Source organism: Microcebus murinus, chromosome 1, assembly GCF_040939455.1.
Source record: "Microcebus murinus isolate Inina chromosome 1, M.murinus_Inina_mat1.0, whole genome shotgun sequence".
NCBI classification, from domain to species: Eukaryota; Metazoa; Chordata; class Mammalia; order Primates; family Cheirogaleidae; genus Microcebus; species Microcebus murinus.
In genome coordinates this window covers 144,123,826-144,145,305 of record NC_134104.1, presented here as the reverse complement: position 1 = coordinate 144,145,305, position 21,480 = coordinate 144,123,826, and the positions used below count along the sequence as shown (strand labels likewise).

The 21,480-nt window shown below is 39.6% G+C and overlaps 1 protein-coding gene across 21 annotated transcripts in view; it reads left to right on the top strand.

The window, feature by feature from the left end:
• The first annotated feature begins 11,203 nt into the window (after positions 1-11,203).
• Positions 11,204-21,480, top strand: part of LRRFIP2 (LRR binding FLII interacting protein 2) — a 117,774-nt gene continuing 107,497 nt past the window's right edge. For 3 of the 21 annotated variants that reach the window (XM_012745387.3, XM_020285557.2, XM_020285539.2), the window contains exons 1-2: positions 11,205-11,602; positions 13,047-13,118. The gene's annotated coding sequence lies outside the window, so the exon portion shown is untranslated. Of the gene's footprint in view, positions 11,603-13,046; positions 13,119-21,480 lie in introns of all 21 variants that reach the window. The other 18 variants (XM_020285570.2, XM_020285545.2, XM_020285548.2 and 15 more) reach the window with 14 other exon arrangements.

Sequence of the window (21,480 nt, the reverse complement as noted above, 5' to 3'; positions counted from 1 at the left end):
GTGAGTAGTGAGTTTTTTTCCTTAGTTCTTAGTATCATTATAAACTTGTAGATTTTAACGTCATTGATATGATGGTGATTTAGAATATATTCTGTTGGCAATGGTGAAGCCACCACAGTTCCCAATTTTCAAACATAAATTACCTGCATATGTACCTAAAAATCAAACAATAAACTTATTTGTTTTAAAGAGAAATGCTTTCCTAAGAACTAAAACGTAAGACCAAAATCTCTAAACATACATAAACTTTTAGGCACAACCTTTAATAGTAAGTATTTCCTGGATTCTGTACCTGTTCTCTGATTTTCTTCTTTTCCTTCACTCTGTTTACTGGCCTTCAATTAACAGATGTCTGTTTGAGGCTAAAGATTCATTGTTTCTAGCACACCTGATAATAATTTCCATCTTTCAATCATTCAAATTACATTTATAGGACCTACATTCCCTATAACGAGTATTTGCATTTTCATAAAATAAGAGCAAACATTAAAATAATTGAACATTAGTATGTGGACAACCACAGGGACATTATGCAAACTGAAGCTATAACCAACAGTGCCACTTTGTGTGAGTTCCACATGCTTCTCAGCTTGTGTACCAAAGCCAGCATTTGATGCATAAAAGATGAAGTAGGCATTTTGATGGACAATACATGAAATTCTGTAATTGACTGTGATATGCTGGATTGTTTCTGTTAGCTTATTTGTTGTATCTCCACTAGACAGGTAGTTTTAGAAGGGCAGGAGCCACATCTTTATGTTTATTCACTTGGAGCACCCAGTACATGATTTTCTTTTTTCTTTTTAGAGACAGGATCTTGCTCTGTTACCTAGGCTGAAGTACAGTGGCATGATCAAAGCTCACTGAAGCCTTGAACTCCTAGGCTCAATCAATCCTGCTGCCTTGGTCTTCTAAAATGCTGGGATTACAGGTGTGAGCCATGATGGCTGGCCCAGTACATGATTTTCTAAAATGAAAGAATAAATGATGTATGCAAGAGAAAAATCTACAATAGTTTTCAGCAGTAAAAATCATAATTAGATCTAATTTTTAGTTATATCTTTTGCATATTTTGACTTTGTGGTATTGGTATTTGTCATAGCCCATTTGGGTTGCTATAACAAGATACCACTGACTAGGTGGCTTATAAACAACAGAAATTTGGCTGGGCACAGTGACCTAATCACCTTTTAAATGTACCACCTCCTACTATCATCGCCTTGGTGGTTAGGATTTCAACATGAGTTTTGGGAGGACATAAATATTCAGACTATAGCAGTATTATAAACCATTTTTCTTTAAAAATTAACTTATCTGATTACAGATATAGTACTTTCATTTTGGAATATTTAGAAAAGCAAAAAAAAAAAAATTAAAATCACTGATAATTCCATTCTTTTAAGGTTACCATTTGGGTATCTTTTCTAGTATTTCTCTATGTCTCTATAATGTGAAACAAAATTGGGGCTGGGTGTGGTGGCTCATGCCTGTAATTCTAGCACCTTGGGAGGCTGAGGCAGGAGGATCACTTGAGGCCAGGAGTTTGAGACCAGCCTGAGTAAGAGTGAGACCGCTGTCTCTAAAAAAATCAATCTATCAATCAATCAATCAGCCCAGCACGGTATCGAGAACCTGAGTCCCAGCTACCACTCTGGAGGCTGAGGCAGGAGGATCACTTGAACCCAGGAGTTTTATGTTGCAGTGAGCTATGATGATGCCACTGCACTTTAGCCTGGGTGAAAGAGCAAGACCCTGTGTCAAAAAACAAACAAAAAACAACACCCCCCCCCCATTGGGATCACCTAGAACTGCGGTCCCCAACCCCCAGGCTGCAGACTGGCACTGGCCCGTGGCCTGTTAGGAACTGGGCAGCGCATTAATGCTCTGACTGCCCCACCCCGCCCCCATCCCGTGGAAAATTGTCTTCCACGAAACTTAGGAACTGGGCACACAGCAGGAGGTGAGCAAGTGAGGGAAGCTTCATCCCTATTTACAACTAATCCTCATCGCTGGCATCACCACCTCAGCTCCGCCTCCCACACCCCGACCCACTCCGAGAAAAAATTGTCTTCGGTGAAAGAGTCCCTGGTGCCAAAAAGGCTGGGAACACCTGATCTAGAACATATTGTTTAATGACCTACTTTTTACATTCATATATATGGTAAGCATTATCCTGTGTCACCTTCTCCTACATAGAAATTTTAATGGCTATAGTCCATGATTATTTCATTATCGTATGTGTTTTTAAAGTGACCAGACCCAATTTCCATAACACAAATTCTGAATGGACAAAACCACGGAGCAGGGATTTTGATCAGGATTGTGCTTGTTGATAGAAGCTGGCTCTTCCATGGCATACACAGCTCCAGGATGTGAGATTAACTCCAATAACTATTCTTTTAGTTTGGTTTGATTTTCTGCCAGTCTTATGACCAAACTGAAGCATGTCCTAGAACAGAGAACGTTATGTTTGGTGTCCATGGAAGCAGCAAACTAGAGAAGCCAGAAAAATAGAGTTCTCTTTACACCAAAGTAGTCCATTTTCTGCAGTAAATTTTCAGCTAAAATGTTTAAAAAATGTTATATAAGGTAGGCCAAACATCATGTGGGGTAAATACCCTGTTAGTGTAAAAAGGAAAGAAAGCTGAATAGAAAACAGACATATCTGTAGATAAATTTTCTTTTCAAGATTCTATCCTGTGTAATTTCCTTCTAGTAGAAGATGAACTTAAGCTGATTCATTGTCACTTGTTTCTGCAGTGGTTTCCCAGGCATCTTAGCAGCCACCCTGCCCCCAGGTACTAAGGGCCAGTAAGTATATTTTAAGCAGACTGACAATAGGAAAGAATTATAAGGACAAGAAACTACCTGCAGTACCAGGTGGGAGTGTCCTGAAGAGTGATGTGCTGAAATACTCACCTTTCTAGCTGGTTAACTTTTACACTCATGCATTTACTTTTTGTGGTGTTCACCCATCAATGACAACTAAATATATTACAGCTGATGATTCAGGGGGAAAAATGCAGTATTGTGTATTGAATTGGAAGAGATTCAAAGTGAGCGTCATGGCATGCATTACTAACTTCTTTTAAAAGCTTAAGGAAGAAACAATGCTTAGGCCTTTGAGTTACTTGGTGTAGTAGGTATTGTTTTTTTGACCATCAGTATTCATTTCCTTATTTTGGTGACAGTACCCCATTCCTTTTTTCTTCCGGGCGTCACACCTCTCGGCTAGTCCATGCTCTATGGGTGAATCACAGGTAAAGCATATGACTCAAATTTGGCCAATCACAGCAGAGAATTTTCCTTGCTACAGTGATTGGTTAAGGCAGCGGTCCCCAACCTTTTTTGGCACCAGGGACTGGTTTCATGAAAGACATTTTTTTCACAGTCTATGGAGGGGGGAATGGTTTTGGGATGATTCAAGCACATTACATTTATTGTGCACTTTATTTCTATTATCATTACATTGTCACTTGCCTCTCACTGATAGGGTTTTGATATGAGTCTGCATGCAATTGATTTATTATGGTCTCTGTGCACTTAAACCTCTCTGCTATTGACAATCTGTGTTTGTAGCCGCTCCCCAGTGCTGACATCGCTGCCTCAGCTCCACCTCAGATCATCAGGCACTAGATTCTCATAAGGAGAATACCTCGACTGCGCAGTTTACAGTAGTGTTCGTACTTCTATGAGAATCTAATGCCACCGCTGATCTTATAGGAGGCAGAGCTCTGGTGGTGATGCAAATGATGGGGTGGGGAATGGCTATAAATACAGATATAGCTTCCTTTGCCAGCTGCTCACTTCCTGCTGTGTGGCCTGGTTCCTAAGAGGCCACAGACTGGTACTGATCTGTGGCCCAGGGGTTGGGGACTGCAGTGTTAAGGGATGGAAAGGTAACTCATATTGGTTCACTGAATCCAGGGGCTACTGGCAAGGATCTCTCTCTTGCTGGACTTGGACTGGGGTGAATGTAGAACTGAAGTTGTTGGGAATTGTCTTACTACCACATGGAGTCTGAGTATAAAGCCAATACGGAGAAGAGCTGGGCTTTTTTGTTTTTCTTGTTTTTAAAAGACAAGGTATTGCTCTGTTGCCCAGGCTGGGTGCAGTGGCTATGCACAGGAACTATCATTGCCCAAGAGCCTCAAACTCTTGGGCTCAAGTGATCCTGCCTGAGCCTCCTGAGTAGCTAGGACCACAGGTCTTGGGCCTTTTTCATTGTTGTTTTTTGCAGAAGGCTCTCTCTCTCTCTCTCTCTCTCTTTTTTTTTGGTCTGACCTGAAATGGGCATGAGTTGCAACAGACTGAAAATTCTAACTCTACACTTATTTTCACAGGACAGCTAGAAGCATCTAAATTAAATATTTATAAGAAAATTGGTGTTTTATGAAAACAAAAGCAATGAAAATTCTATATTCAAATAGCTTTATTTTATGATCGTTGTAAATGTCTTCTAGGGATATGTCATTGTGGGGTGTATACAAGAAAATAAATCTTTTCTCAAAAAACATGTAATCTGCTTGGTAAGACAAGATCGACATTTTAGAGAAAAACAATGAAAAATAAAACTCCCTTAGAATATATGTAAATTGCAGATAGTAATGCATATAAATAATCTGAATGACAATATAAAGTAACTGATAACTATCTACAAACAAAACCAGCCTAGAACAAAAGCATGAGTATGGGGCTAAACTCTTGAGTATTTCCATTAATCTCTTTCTATTCTTAGTAGAGATGGGGTCTCACTCTTGCTCAGGCTGATTTTGAACTCCTGACCTTGAGCAATCACTCCTGTGTTGGCCTCCCAGAGTGCTAGGATTACAGGTGTGAGCCACTGCACCCAGCCACTCCTCTCTTTCTTTAGAACCCCTTATTAGAAGTTTTCTCTGACTCTTCCAAGTATTAAACTGAACCACCTGACCTTAATGTCACAACAATGGGATTGAACCACATGAACCTAATGTTTTCAGGTCAAAATAATTATATTTAATTTATTTTATTATGGTTAGATATGTTTATTTTTTTTTGTTTGTTTGTTTTTATTGAGACAGAATCTCGCTTTGTTGCCCAGGCCAGAGTGAGTGCCGTGGCATCAGCCTAGCTCACAGCAACCTCAAACTCCTGGGCTCAAGCAATCCTCCTGCCTCAGCCTCCCGAGTAGTTGGGACTACAGGCATGTACCACCATACCCGGCTAATTTTTTCTATATATATTAGTTGGCCAATTAATTTCTTTCTATTTATAGTAGAGACGGGGTCTCACTCTTGCTCAGGCTGGTTTACAAACTCCTGACCTCGAGCAATCCGCCCGCCTCGGCCTCCCAGAATTCTAGGATTACAGGCGTGAGCCACCGCGCCTGGCTGATATGTTTATTTTTATTTCAGCATATTATAGGGATACAAATGTTTAGGTTACATATATTGCCCTTGTCCCACCCCAATCAGAGCTTCAAGCACCTATCCCCCAGACAGTGCTCACCATACACTTTAGATGTGACTATACCCATCCCCTCCTCCCCACTCCCACCTGCCCGATACCTGATGAATGTTATTACTATATATGCACTTAAGTGTTGATCAGTTAATACCAATTTGATGGTGAGTACATGCTTCTTTTCAATTCTTGTGATACTTCACTTAGTAGAATGGGCTCCAGCTCTATCCAGGATAGTACAAGAGGTGCTTGATCACCATTGTTTTTTGTAGCTGAGTAGAACTCCATGGTATACGTATACCACATTTTATTAATCCACTCAGGTATTGATGGGCACTTGGGCTGTTTCCATATATTTGCAATTGTGAATTGTGCTGCTATAAACATTCTAGTGCAAATGTCTTTTTTATAGAATGTTTTTTGTTCCTTTAGGTAGATACCCAGTAATGGGATTGCTGGATCAAATGGTAGTTCTACTTGTAGTTCTTTGAGAAAAATAATTTTTAAAAACCAGTAATTTCATATGGCTCAAGCTAATAAAATAGCAACCCACCCTACCTTTCATTCTTACCCTGTTCCAATATTCTGTATAACATAGCACTGCCATCTTACATATTATTGGTATACTCTCCGTATGTTAAGATCCTCAAAGATAGGTGATTTGTCTGTTGTCCACTGCTATCTCCTCTTTGTATAGAATAGTATTTGGCCCATAGTAGGTCCTCAGGAAATATTTAAAGAATGAATTCTTCACACTGAAGCTAGAGTGATCCTTTGATAATATAAATTTCATCATGTAACTCTCACTAAAAATTCTTCAACTGGTTTGCGTTGATTAAAGAACAAAGATTAGAATCCTTACCAAAGCCTGTAAGACTCTGAGTGGTGGATCCTTAACTTAGGTCTCTAGACTCATCTCACATTCTCACTCTCATTTCAGTCCTTGGGCCTCTGCTGGTCCCATTATGAGGTCTATATATGCTCTTTCTTGCTTTTCTCCCACTTTTTTTTTTTTTTTGAGGTAGAGTCTTGCTCTGTCACCCTAGGTAGAGTGTAGTAGCATCATCATAGTTCATTGCAACCTCAAACTAAACTGCTTTCAGCCTTTTTCTCCCACTTCTGCATCTAGGTTACTATGAGGCACTTTTAATTCTTGGCTTAGGCCAGGTGTGGTGGCTCACACCTGTAATCCTAGCACTCCGGGAGCTGAGGCGGGTGGATCACTTAAGCCTGGAGTTTGAGACCAGCCTGAGCAAGAGTGAGACCCTGTCTCTACTAAAAAAATAGAAATTAGCTGGACAACTGAAAATATATAGAGAAAAATTAGCCGGCACATGCCTGTAGTCCCAGCTACTCAGGAAGCTGAGGCAGGAGGATCGCTTGAGCCCAGGAGTTTGAGGTTGCTGTGAGCTGGGCTGACGCCACAGCACTCCAGCCTGGCAACAGAGTGAGACTCAGTCTCAACAAAATAAAAAAACAAATTAATTCTTGGCTTAAAGTATCTCTTCCTAGAAGAGACCATTTATGATACCCCAGATTAGGTTGAGTCCCACCTCTTTCATGCCCTCATGGCAGTTATACCCCTTAGTAATAACTGTTAGATTGTAAAAATTAGTTTTGTGATATCTCCCTTATCAGACCGTAGTTGCATAAGAGAAACACAGTTCTCTTTTTGCTTTCCTTTGGATCTCTAGCATTTGGAAAGTATCTGGCACACAGTAAGAGCTTAATACTTACTTAAAACATATAATATATTGCTGAGCATAGTGGCTCATGTCTGTAATCCCAGTGCTTTGGGACACTGAGCAGGGAGGATCACATGAGGCCAAGAGTTTGAGACCTGCCTGAGTGACATAGTGAGACGTCATCTTCATTAAAAAAAAAAAAGAAAAGAAAAATTAGCCAGGCATGGTGCCTTGTGCCTGTAGTCCCTGCTACTCAGGAGTCTGAGGTGGGAAGATTGCTTGAGCTGCAGCAAACAATGATCATGTGACTGCACTCCAGCCTGAGCAACATAGTGAGACCTGTCTCTACCAAGAATTTCCAAAGTTTCTTTATGTGTATGTCTATACCATGTCTATATACATATACATAAACTGTGGAATTCTAGCTCCTTAAGGCCAAAGATCCTGTTTCATCCCTGTATTATGAGTGCTTAAATGGTTGCCTGTACATAGCAAGTGAATAGTTTGCTAAATAAGCCATACTATGAAGGATGTTTTATTACTCATTTACAATGAGTATATAATGCAGAAGAGCCATCACTTGATTATCTGTGATTAGGTGTTCATAACATAATTGATACCTACACAAAATCCCAAATTATCCCCTCCCATCAACCTTTCCTTACCACTAAGACTGAGGAAAGTAATTTACATTTTGTTTTCTCCCTCTTTTTATTCTCTGGTGGAGTAAAGGGTGAGCTGCCCTGGCTAGAAGCATCCATGTAGAGCCAGAATTGGCCATAAGTGAGATTTTACATATTGCCCAAGAGACCATAGCACTCTTGTTTGGACAGTTAGATGTTTAGAAACTTTTCTTTTTCCAGTTAAATGAGCAGCCTTGTATTCTTTCTCCTTTTACTTTGATAACAATCTCTTTGAAAATATTTCAGTGGTCAGGGGATGTATTAAAATACACAAACACGGGTTGTATAAATTTACAGGTTTATTAGGACAGGATGACATGGACCAGTATAAGCAGAAAAAGCAAAAACCTTACAAATTAATCACTTTCGATTGTGTTGACCCACAGAATTTTTTAATAAACTTGTAATTCGAGACAAGCATCATGGCAAGCTTATTAACTATTAACATTTGCTAATTTAGAAAAGGGAGAAGAGCCAAATCAAATGTAATAGAAATAAATTATTGCAAAATGATAACTTTTTGATACAGTGAAACATAAAAAGAAACTAAAAACCTAAAGAAGACAGAAAGATGTCAATTTCCTAGTTTTAATAATGTATTACAAGATTTCCCCACGTAAGATGATACCAATGGGGGAAAATGGGTGATACACAGGATTTCTCTGTACAATATTTGCAACTTTTCTGAGTCTGTAATTACTTCCAAATATAAAGTGAAAGAAAGAAAGAAAGAAAGAAAGAAAGAAAAAAGAAAAGATGACAGCAAGAAAAAAGAAAAAGTAGTAAATTTAGATAAGGAATTTTTAGAAAGAGAACTTAAAACAAATATGCATTGTCAAAGACAGTTACATTGCCAAGCTTCCATAAGTTTGTAGGGAGTTAATCAAAATTTAAAAAATGTTTCCAATACACACACACAGACACACTTTACTAATAAAAATATAAGGCTTTTAAAAGTGGCATCCTATTTTTAATGTCTGAACTAACGATGTTTCCAATGATGTGTAGAAGTAAAACATAGTATTATGTTTACAAAACACAATCTTGTGAAAACCACAAAAATGAGTATTCGCTTTTAAGAAAGGAAAAATTTTATTTCTTGGCATCATCAAGGAAAAATGTGAAGGATTCGTTATGAAAGGAACAAAAACGTACAAATTCTACCACCTCATTCTTGAAACTGTATAAACACTTGCAAAAGTTTCCTTCCTCTATTAGTACATCCCCAGAGCAGTCGCTAGTCCATGCAGACCTGAGGGCATTCACATGTCAGAATATTCCATAAAGATCTGGGAATACATATTTTTGACAGAAAGAAATCATTTAATGTGCAGGGAAGGCCTGCCTATGAAATAATTCAGGGTGATGCATTCAGTCAGGACCCCCTTATAATGACAAAATATTAGCATCATACATTCTTGGCAGCATTCAAACCACATATGACATTACAAACTCTTAAAACAAGTGGAGTCTTTTTTTCTGTTGCAAAATAGACAACAAATATTCTATAGAGGGAGAAGTAAACACAGAGAAGTTCCAAAACTGCTCCATACCTCTCCACCTTAGAGTATATTTTCATAGTAAAAATTCTAAAACCAATATAAAAGTCCGTTGCTGGACATTCCACTTATCTTTTCTTCTTAAAGTACAGCAGTATGATGTAAAGAAAAAGAGAAATTAGGGCCAGACCTGAGTTCAAATTTTGATGCTTCTAGTTATGTGTTTTGTTACCTTAGGCAAGTCACAATCTCTCTGAACCTCAACGTCTTTGTTGCTAAAACAGGTATATCTCAATGCTAGTCCTACTATTGGAAGAGGTAATACATATAAGTGCCTAGTACAATGCTGTGTAAGTAGTAGGTACTCAGTAAGTGTTAGCTCCCTCCCAGTCCATTTTCCCAAAAAGACATTGCAAAATATTTCTGTTTGGCATGAACCAAAACAAGTGGCTAAGGAGTAAAAGGGCAAGAGAATCTAACCCTAATATTATCCAGACAATCTATTAATTATAGAGTTAATATTTAATAAATATTGGGCTTATTGGTATATTCAAGTAATGCATTAGTACCTGAATAGATCCTTTTCCTTACAAGTCAGCATTTTGTCTTTGATTTAGCAAAAGATGTCATTAATCCTTTTATTCAGATCATAACATAGTACAATCTTTTGGGAAGATTGAGCTTTTCTTAAGCCAAAGTAAACATCATAGTTTTAGTTTTTACTCATGGGTCTGAGAAAAATAGTGACATAAAAAGAGAAATAGTGAAAAGTTAAAGAATTTGTCTCTCAAGACTTATGGATATAATTTTTGCTGTCTCTTGAACCTCCCATATTAGTGCTAGCTCCTATAAACTCTAAGGGTGATCAAGCTTTCTGAAATTGAAGAGGGAATGGGCAACACAGAGACAGCTTTTAGAAGGCTTTAGAGAAAGACTTTTAACATGCCCACCACCTATGACCCTACGACCAAGGCTGGTAATGTGAATTGATTCGTGTGCCAGCTCAAGGCTATACCTGTTCTGGTTCCCTCTAACCGTCTGGCCTAGTGGGCTGGGGTGTCGCTCCAACTGTAATAATGAGAATATAAGTGTGGGTGTGGCTGATATATGTGAATTTTGGCTTATTTGGGGGATTCTGGAACCTAGAGTCCCTGTACGTAAAGTTCTAAGTATATTGCGTGCCTTTTCGTCCGGAAGCTGCTCAACTATCACTTCCTCCTGGAGGTCTTCTCTAGCCATCCCATTCAGCCAAAGAGGTCTCGTCCACAAAATCTTTCTCATCACTCTGTGTGTTTCCTGCAGAGCCTTAATATAATCTGTCATTACCTTGTTTGTTTGCTTAAATCCCACTAGAAGGCAAGGTATCCAAGTGCCTTGAACCTGGTGGGCCTTGATAGATACATTTACTGTAATAAATGACAGGTATGTTTCTATTTGGTTTTTAACTGACTCTATACTCCTCCCTCCGCCCTCCCTTCCAAGCAGTCTTCTCCGGAAAATAATTTTAAGATCACACGTTTTCATTTGGGATATAAGGCTTCTGGCATTTCAACCACACCCACCCTCGTATAGTTCTACAGTCAAGAGCACCACCTCAGCCCACTTACCCGGTTTAGAGGCGACCAGAGCAGGTGCAGCCTCGAACCGGCACACGTAACAGTTCATATTACTGGCCCTGGTCCTGGGGTCGGAGGGGCTGGGCAGGAATCGCGGATCCCCAGGAGTCACCCCCATAGGCAGGCCCGGGCCTCCGCCCTACCAGCGGCCCAGGCCCCGCCCTACTGGCAGTCGCGCCCAGCCATCCTCCCTTCCGCGCAGCCCCAACGGCTCGCAATGGCGGAGCAGGGAGGCAGGAGCATAGCAGCTTGGGCAATGTTACCCACCTGCCCAGCGCGCAGCTCGCGGCGGGACAGCCCTGGGTACTTTGCCCCGCCGGGTTAAAGCCAGGCCCACATCGTGCGGCGCTCTCGGGCAGCCGCGGCCACAACTGCTTCCGGGTGAGCGGGTCGTTGACCCCTTGGCCCCGCCCCCTCCTTCGCCGCCTCTGCCTGCCGCTCCGGCCGCGGCTCCTCCCGAGGGCCGGTTCCCGCTGTCTCTGCCGCGGCGCCTGGGGCACACCGGCGTAACTGACCAGCTGGCCGCTGGCGTCGGGAGCTGCCGCGTACACTGGGAAGCCGGGACCGAGTCGTCCAGCCGCGCCTCTCGCCTCTTGCCCCAGCGGGAGCCCGGCTGGCGAGCCGCGCTCCGGCCCTTCCCGGGCGGCGACGCAGCCACAGCCCGCGCCCAGACACAGGTAAGGGCCGCTCCTCTCGCTGTCTCGGTGGGAGCGGGGAGCTGGGGGCCCCTTCCCGGTCTCCGCAGCCCGCTGAGATCCGTGCTGCCTCTGACTCTTGCTGTGGGCCGGGATTCCCTGGGGACTGGTATCCCCCAGCGGGCTACCGGGCCAGGGTCGCCCCCTGCCTGCTGCGTTCTCGGGTATCACTCTTGATTTCTAACGCTCATTCTCTCCGCGCCGGGGGAAAGTGTTACTCCCATTGTAGGAGAAATCGCACTGTGCAGCTGTCCCTCTGTTTAGGGTGCCCGAGGCTCCTTCTGTTCCTCCCTAGACGCCACACTCGGGTTCTGTCCCGGGACGAGCACCCTCAGGGAACGGTGTCAGGTCAGTGCAGGGCATAGCATTTTTATGGAATTTTACTTCTTCTTGACCCGAACTGAAGCGCGGGTTTAACAGGCGCTTGTTAGGAGGGTCGGGGTTAATACTTGACTACTATGGGGTTTTTACTCATACTCGGATTAAGTTCTATAGCTACAATCAGGCCTGGTATCCCTCTGCTGTGGATGTCCAGCAGGAAGCGGGGGGGGTTAAAGGAACCCATTTCTTTTTCTTTCTTAGGGGGAAAAGAGTTCAAGTGTTTGCTTTACTTTTTCCGCCGTGGGAGATACAAATATCAGGCTCCTGACTTATGGCTAGGGAAATATTGTATCCTAAACCTTAAATATTTGCAGTTAGTTTTGAGTTTCCATTTAATGATTCAGCATTTCTGCGGTAAACAGAAAAACAGTAGAGTAAGTTAATTGATTAAAAGAGGTATATTAGGATCACAGTGGTATTAATTTTTTATGTTATCCCGATGGGAAAAGAATGTGGATGCAGAATTGGAACAGGAGAGATGGAGAGCAGGGTATGGATGGATACGTTCTTTATAAGTGTTTAACAATTTTTTTCAAGATTGTATTTTTATTTTGGGGATGAATCTGCATGGAAAGGTGCAGTTGTTGGAGAGTGCATTGTTGCAGGTAGAGTTATTTGGCAGGGACTCCACATTTGCTGTGTTTTAAAAGTCTTGCAGAGTTAACCCTGTTTAACCAACGTCATGCTCTGTTTAGCAGATATAGAGATGATGACCTAGTATTATAATACACTCATGTAGAGTAAGAATTTCGGAAAGTATGATTCATTTGGAAGTTAGGTCACTCACTTTGTGAATCATTGATATGGATCTTAAAATTGAAATAAAGAAAAGCCAAGTTTGTTTCTGCCTATCTATTGAGATGCCTTTGCTAATAACATAGGAAGTGTTTATTAGGTTTTGTTAGGTTTGTTGCTGGACATTTATTGTCATGAAGTATGGTAAGGAAATAAAAGTTTTAAGTATTGCAGAATGCTTGGATTTAGAGCAGTTTGTTAGTTCCTAAGTGATGTGATTTTACTCCCTACCCCCCTTTTTTTTTGCCAGATGTGGGAAGATAAATGAAGGGGTCTAGAAGTAAGATAAACGTCAGTGGAAAGCACAGCTACCATCACTAAGGTATGAAAAAGTTCACTGAATGAATTTGCACTGTGCAAAATAGTCTTTTAAGTGGAAAGCATCGCCCGTTTTTGTGATTCTGTCCTTAAAAATGGAGAATGAGACGATAATTGAGTTCTTATTTAAGTTCTATTCTAGAAGAATGTGTGTATTGAAGTTGTGATTTATTATTAGAGTGGATTCATTTTAAACTAGAAATAACTTCTTATTGCTGAAATGTAATTTGATCATGTTTGGCTTTCAAAATGTGAAAAAAATGACATTGAAATCACTGAGTTCTTGATACTTGTTTTTCTTTTCCTTCTTTTGGAATTTTACCTTAATCTTCATTTATAAAGTACTTTAGTTGGTTATAAAGTAATAGCAGGCTTATCTTATTGTTCCATATTACCAAATTCCTTTAATTCTTTGATTAACTTTTGGCATTTTTTTAAACTTTAGATATCCATTTTTATATTCAGACTGTTTCCCAATGTTGATTTTGATTATTGTCCAGCTAATAGTGACTTAAGAGTTTCAGTTCCCTGTGAACAGAGATTCCCTTTTGGAAAATCCCTTGTGGAAACCACCATAACTGACAGTCTTGATAGGTAAATATGCAAGGGAAATCTTTTTTAGGTCAGGATTTAAACATTTCCATAATGAAAAAAAAAGTGATATGGAGAATATATTAATATTTGGCAAAGTATTTCTCTCTCTCTCTCAAAACAAAAACATCCTTACCAGAAATGAATTTAGCAAGAGAGAGGGAGTGATTTCTTGTGTATTGTTTGCTCCTAGTGTGAGAAGGAACAGAGTTAATGATATCTAGAAAAAATAATTCTTGCAGCATGCTGGGAATGAGGATGAGGATCATTTAAGAGTAAATGAAATTCTAACTGGGCACGGTGGCTCACACCTGTAATCCTAGCACTCTGGGAGGCCGAAGCGGGAGGATCGCTCGAGGTCAGGAGTTTGAAACCAGCCTGAGCAAGAGCGAGACGCTGTCTCTACTAAAAAGAGAAAGAAATTAATTGGCCAACTAAAAATATATAGAAAAAATTAGCCAGGCATGGTGGTGCATGCCTGTAGTCCCAGCTACTCGGGAGGCTGAGGCAGGAGGATTGCTTGAGCTCAGGAGTTTGAGGTTTCTGTGAGGTAGGCTGATGCCACGGCACTCTAGCCTGGGCAACAGAGTGAGATCTGTCTCAAACAAAACAAAACAAAACAAAACCAACAAAAAATAAAATTCTGTCCTTACCTTAGGAGCACTATTCATTGCACCTGCAAATTAGAGGCCATTTCATTGCCTTTTTCTTTTAGGTAGTTGCTTTCTATGTGGAGAATATAAGTAAAGAGATAGTTCCTTAACCAGAAAAACATACTGCAATAAAAAAAAATATATTGCAACTGTATTTATAAAGCAGTTAAAAACATTTGAGTGTCAGGTGGTTAATTTTATTTGTGACGGTAAGAGTAGAAATATTGTGGTTTGAAGACGAGTGGTGTCATATATAAACCATTTATATTTGGTAATAGTTAAATAGCTACATCTTATAGTAGGTTGATTCAGAATTTTATGACCAATATCAATTAAAAACATTGTATATAGTTTAAATTCTTGCCCTGCTGGAGTCTGCTACTATGTTATTAGTCACACCAGAAATTAATAACCCACCTCTTCTCTTCTTTTATCTTCTACATCCTAGTCTATTCATTATAAAATAAACCTCTGTGGAGTTTGACATCCAGAAATCCTTTTGCAAACAAACCAGAGTGCTATTGATGAATTAATTTCTTAAGGCAGAAAGTGGGTACAGATTGTCTCTGTTCTGCAGAGTGTTTGTGAACAGAACAAGGGAGATTAAAAAAATTTTTTTTATCATCTCCCCCACCCTGAAAAGAGGTTTAAATTTTAATTTTGATGTATTACAGGTCACTCCTGTAATACAGGAGGCCAGGAGGAAGTTCAGGATTCTTTTTGGCTTTTTGAAATGAGAGAAACTAAAGAAAAAAAAAATAAGTGCTGAGGTGCTAAACTATGATGAAGTTGAAACTTGTGAGTGGCAGTTTCCCTGGCTGGTGCCCAGGGTCTATTTTGAGACCTTGTCAAAGCTTGCCTGACAGAACCTACCACATAACTGTAATCTAGTCCGGCCTTGCTGCGAGTCAGGAAGACCTGGGGTTTAGGAAAAGTGGCAACCACAGAAGGGGGAGTTAGTTATAAAGGACATTTGGTTCAGAAGATTAAGGCTAAGTTTTGGGGTGAAAATCTATTTAGCCCGTATATCCTAGGCTCCAAGCTTTTGTCATCATCTCCCCTTCCCTTCTCCCTCCCCTCTTCCTTCCCTCCTCCTGCTCCTCTTCTCCTCCTTCATGATTAAGGAAAACTAAGGAGGGAAAATGTGCACAAGGAAGAGCATAGGATTATACCAGCATTGATGTTGTGTTCTTTTTATATGAGAATGTTTACCAAAAATCAGCCAAATGTTTTACAACAGGGAAAAAACATTACTGTTACTGGCTTAGGGAGGCCTCTAGTTGAAATGGCAGTCCAATTCAGAGACCTTCATACTTGTCACTGGGATCAAAAGGACTCTTGGAATGGTGGACTGTTTTAGAGGATTATTTTGAGTTCAAACAGATAAATTAGCTTCTTCCCAAATTCTTGTTCTGTTTTCCCCATAGAACTGTATAGTATGAAGTTACATCTTTAAACTCTTAGTTATTATTAGATGCTATCTATCAGATGCTATCTCCTAGTATAGTTGTCTCCCAGTGCTATGTATGTTTTGGGAAAGCCTGGATGTTTTCTGTACTCAGTGAAGGAAACGCTTGAGTTTAAAGTTCTTTAACTGATGTCACTTCTTAGGGTATAAAGCTGTTAAATAACTTAGTGCTCCACCCTTTGACTAAAGTTCATGTCACTGTATTTAACTGCAACTTTGTATTATAGTCAAGGTTGTTAGAAGAATTCTGCATACAGACTTAATTTACAGTTGCAGGCCTGCAGTCGGTTTTTCTGTCTTTTGCTTTAGATTAGGCTGTGACTCCAGGAAATTTAGTTTTTCCTTACTCTCAGAAATAGGGATTGTTAGCATTTTCTGGTGATGGTGGTGGTGGTGATGATGATGATGTATTTGGGATTCATTGTGAGGGGAAAAAATAAACTATAGTGGTTTTCTTTCTTCTTTACTGGTTTATTCCTATAATCCTATTCCTTTCCTGTCTCAGCTTCCCTCTCCTTTTTTTTTTTGAGACAGAATCTCGCTTTGTTGCCCAGGCTAGAGTGAGTGCCATGGCGTCAGCCTAGCTCACAGCAACCTCAAACTCCTGGGCTCAAGCAATCCCTCTGCCTCAGCCTCCTGAGTAGTTGGGACTACAGGCATGCATCACCATGCCCGGCTAATTTTTTCTATATATATTAGTTGGTCCCCTTTCCTTTTAAAAAACAATATAAAACAAAGCAAAGAAACAAAAAACAAAAAGAAAAGCAAGGTGGAAGGGTGGAACAGAGCAGAGGAAGAGAGAGTGGCAAAGAGGTTGGGAAAAGACTTGGGGTACCTATCAGGGTGCTTTGATTTTCTCAGGGGTGGAGAATTAAAATACCTTGTAAAGAATCATAGTTCAACTTTTTCCATTGTTTTCAGTATGAACTTGGTATATCTTAGTGTTCCTTCATTAGGAACATAAAATTTTTAACTAGTTTTGATATAACAGATATCTTTTTGTTCTGAGCATTTTGTTACTCTTTCTACATTCCTACTTTCTTAAGTAGAAATATTTTAACAGCTAGGAAAAATCTTTTGGCTTTCTGTTTTCCTTATGCAGAGGATTAGGCTGTTAAAATATTTATTTCCCTGTTAAATGGTTTAGATCGCTTAGGTATAACAACAAACTGAATATGTCTTGTTGCTCTTTTTAAAAAATTTTGTATTCTAGTTCAGTGACCCAAGGATTATAGGACTAAAGACAGAAACAAATTCAACTTTAGATTAGATGGTTTTCCCTCATTGTGAATAATGCTGTACCTAGGTGGACAGTCAAGGAAACAAGAGGACAGTGTCCTCCTTGTCTTGCCAAACACATCTTTTGCAATCCATCCAAAATTTTTTTGTTTTTTTAAAAAAATTGTGGTAAAATAGAGATAACATAAAATTTACCATGTTGACCTTTTTTTTTTCTAATTTTTTTTGTTGTGGTAAAATATAGTCATGCATTGCTTAATGACAGAGATATGTTCTGAGAAATGTGTCATTAGGTGATTTCATTGTGTGAACATCATAGAGTGTGCTTACACAAACCTAGATGATATAGCCTATTACACACCAGGCTATATGGTATAGCCTATTGCTTTTAGGCTACAAACCTATACAGCATGTTACTGTACTCAGTCTTATAGGCAATTATAACATTATGGTAAATATTTGTATATCTAAATATATCCAAACATAGAAAAAGTATGGTAAAAATATGATATAAAAGATAAAAAGTGGGCTAGGTACAGTGGTGTGTGTCTGTAGTCTCAGGTACTCAGGAGGCTGAGGCAGGAGGATTGCTTGAGACTAGGAGTCCAGTAGTTCTAGGCAGTAGTGCACAATGATTACATCTGTGAATAGCCACTTTATTCCAGCCTAGGCAACATAGCAAGAACCCTATCCTAAAAAGAAAGATAAAAAATGGCACACCTGTATAGGGTAGCTCTATTATAATCTTGTGGGACCACTGACATATGTGCAGTCCGTTGTTGACTGAAATGTTATACAGTGCATGACTGTAAAATTGGCATAAAATTTACCATTTAAACCATTTTTAAGTGTGCAATCATGGCATTAAGGACATTCACATTGTTGTGTAACCATCACCTCTATCTCTAGAACATTTTCATTATCCCAAATAGAAACTTTGTCCATTAAAACAATAACTCCTCATTGCCCATAGCCCTTGGTAACCACTATTCTACTTTTAATCTCTGTGAGTTTGACTATGGTAGGTGCCTCATATAAGTGGAATCATAATATTTGTCTTTTGTGTCTGGCTTATTTCACTTAGCATAATATCTTCAAGGTTGATTCATGTTGTAGTATGTGTAAGAGTTTCATTCCTTTTTAAGGCTGAATAATATTCCATTGTGTGTATGTACCATGTTATTTAATCATCTGTTGATGGACATTTAGCTTGTTTCCATCTTTTGGCTGCTATGAATTACATTGCTATGAACATAAGTGTACAAGTATCTGTGTGAGTACTAGCTTCAGTTACTTTGTGTATACACCCAGAAGTGGAATTGCTGGAGCATATTATATGTATAATTTTTTGAGGAACCACCATACTGTTTTCCACAACTGTACCATTTTACATTCTCACCAGCAGCGCACAAGTACTCTAATTTCTCCACATCCTCGCCAATATTTGTTATTTTGTTTTTTAAAAATTTATTATTTTAAAAATAAAAGCCACCCTCCTGGGTTTGAATTGGTATCTTGTGGGGTTTTTTTTTGTGTTTTTTTTTTTGAGACAGAGTCTCACTCTGTTACCCGGACTAGAGTGCCTTGGCATCAGCATAGCTCACAGCAACCTCAAACTCTTGGACTCAAGCAATCCTCCTGCCTCAGGCTCTCGAGTAGCTGGAACTACAGACATGCACCACCATGCCAGGCTAACGTTTTTTTTTTAATATATATATATTTCTGTTTTTAGTAGAGACGGGTCTTACTCTTGTTCAGGCTGGTTTCGAACTCCTGACCTTTAGCGATCTACCTGCCTCAGCCTCCCAGAGTGCTAGGATTACAGGTGTGAGCCATCTCGCCCAGCCAGTGTCTTGTGGTTTTGATTTGCATTTCCCTAATGATGAGTGATGTTGAGCATCTTTTCCTGTGCTTATTGGCCATTTGTGTATCTTTTTTGGAGAAATGTCTGTTTGTGTCTTTTGTCTGTGTTTTAATTGGGTTGTTTTATTTTTGTTGTTGTTGAGTTGTAGGAGTTCTTTATATATTCTAGATATCAATCCCTTATCAGATATATGATTTGCAAATATTTTTTCCTATTCCATGGCTTGCATTTTTACTTTGTTGATAGTGTATTTTGATGCACAAAATTTTTAATTTTGATGAAATCCAACTTATATATTTTTCCTTTTGTTGCTTGTGCTTTTGGTATTATGTCCAATAAATCATTGCCAAATGTGATGTCATTAAGGTTTTCTAACATGTATTCTTCCATAGTTTTATAGTTTTAGCTTATATGTTTAGGTCTTTGATCTGTTTTGAGTTATCTTTTTATATGGTGTTAAGGTAGGAGTCCAACTTCATTCTTTTGAATGTGAATATCCAGTTTTCCCAGGCATTTCTTGAAAAGACTGTCCATTCTCTATTGAATGGTCTTGGCACCTTTGTTGAAACTCATTTGACCAAAAACTGTGAGGATTTGTTTCTGGGCTCCATATTATAGTCTTTTGGTCTATATGTCTGTTCTTATACCAGTTATACACTATTTTGATTATTGTAGTTCTGTAGAAAGTTTTGAAATCAGAAAGTGTAAGTCTTCCAACTTTGTCCTTTTTCAAGATTGTTTTGTCTATTTGGGCACCCTTGAGATTCCATATGAATTTTAATTTTAATATAGGTTTTTCTATTTCTGGAAAATAAATCATTGGATTTTGATAAGGGATTTCATTGAATCGTAAGTTGCTTTGGGTAGTATTGACATTTTAACAGTATTAAATCTAATTCATAAACAGGAGATGTCTTTCCATTTATTTATGTCTCCCCAATTTCTTTGAGCTATGTTTTATTGTTTTCAGTATACAAGTCTTTTGCCTTCTTGGTTAAGTTTATTACTAAGTATTATTTTTGATGCTATTGTGAATCGAATTGTTTTCTTAATTTCCTTTTGGGCTTATTCATTGTTACTATATAGAAATGCAACTTTTTTGTGTTGCAAAAAACCATTTTTTTTTTAAACAGCATCTTGCTATGTTGTCCAGGCTGGAGTGTGGTGGCAGGATCATAGCTCACTGCAACTTTGAACTCTTGGGCTCAAGGAATCCATGTGCCTCAGCCTCCTGAGTAGCTAGGACTACAGATGCATGCCACTACACCTAGCTATTTTTTTTTATTTTTATTCTTTGAGATAGAATCTCACTTTGTGCCCAGGCTAGAGTGCCATGGTGTCAGCCCAGATCGCAGAAACCTCAAACTCCTGGGCTTAAGAGATCCTTCTGCCTCAGTCTCTTGAGTAGCTGGGACTATGGGTGCTTGCCACCATGCCTGGCCAATTTTTTCTATTTTTAGTAGAGATGGGGTCTCGCTCTTGCTCAGGCTAGTCTTGAACTCCTGACCTCAAGTGATCCTCCTACCTCAGCCTCTCCGAGTACTAGGATTACAGGTGTGAGCCACTGCATGTGGCCCACCTGTCTAATTTTTTTTTTTATAGAGATGGGGTCTTGCTATGTTGCCCAGGATGGATCTTAAACTTCTGGCCTCAAGTGATCCTTCTGCCTTGGCCTCCCAAAGTGCTGGGATTATAGGAGTAAGCTACTGTGCCCAGCTGTGTGTGTTGATTTTTTATTATTTTTTAATTTTTTTTTGGAGATAGGGCCTTGCTCTCTCATCCCACCTATAGTACAATGGCATCATCATAGCTCATTGCAACCTCACACTCCTGGGCCCAACTGATCCTCCTGCCTCAGGAGCCTGAGTAGCTGGGACTGCAGGTTGGTGTCGCCATGCCTAGCTTATTTTTCTATTTTTTTGTATAGACAGGGTCTTACTTTTTGCTCAGGCTGGTTTTGAACTCCTGGCCTCAAGCAATCCTCCTACCTTAGCCTCCCAAAGTGCTAGGATTTCAGATGTGATCCACCACATCTGGCTGTGTGTTGATTTTATATTGTTAAATTTTGCTGAATTTACTCATCCAAAGGTTTATTTTTTTATTTTTAAATTTTATTTTATTTATTTATTTTTTTAGAGACAGGGTCCTGCTTTGTCACCCAGGCTGGACTGCAGTGTTGCAATCAGCTGACTTCAACCTCAAGCTCCTGGGCTCAAGCAATCCTCTTGCCTGAGTCTCCCAAACAGCTAAACCTCCAGGCACCAGCCACCAGGCCCAGCTTACTTAAAAAAGAATTTTTTTTTTGTAGATACAGGGTCTTAAAATACTGCCCTGTATTTTAAGGGCAGGATGGTCTTGAACTCCTGGCCTCAAGCAATCCTGTTACCTTGACCTTCCAAAATTCTGGGATTACAGGCGTGAGCCCCTGCATCTAACCAATCCAAAGTTTTAAAAGTTAGTATATTAGTTTTCTATGCTGTGTAACTAATCACATAAACTTAGCAGCTTAAAAGAACATCATTTTATTTTTTCACAGTTTCTGTGGGGCAGG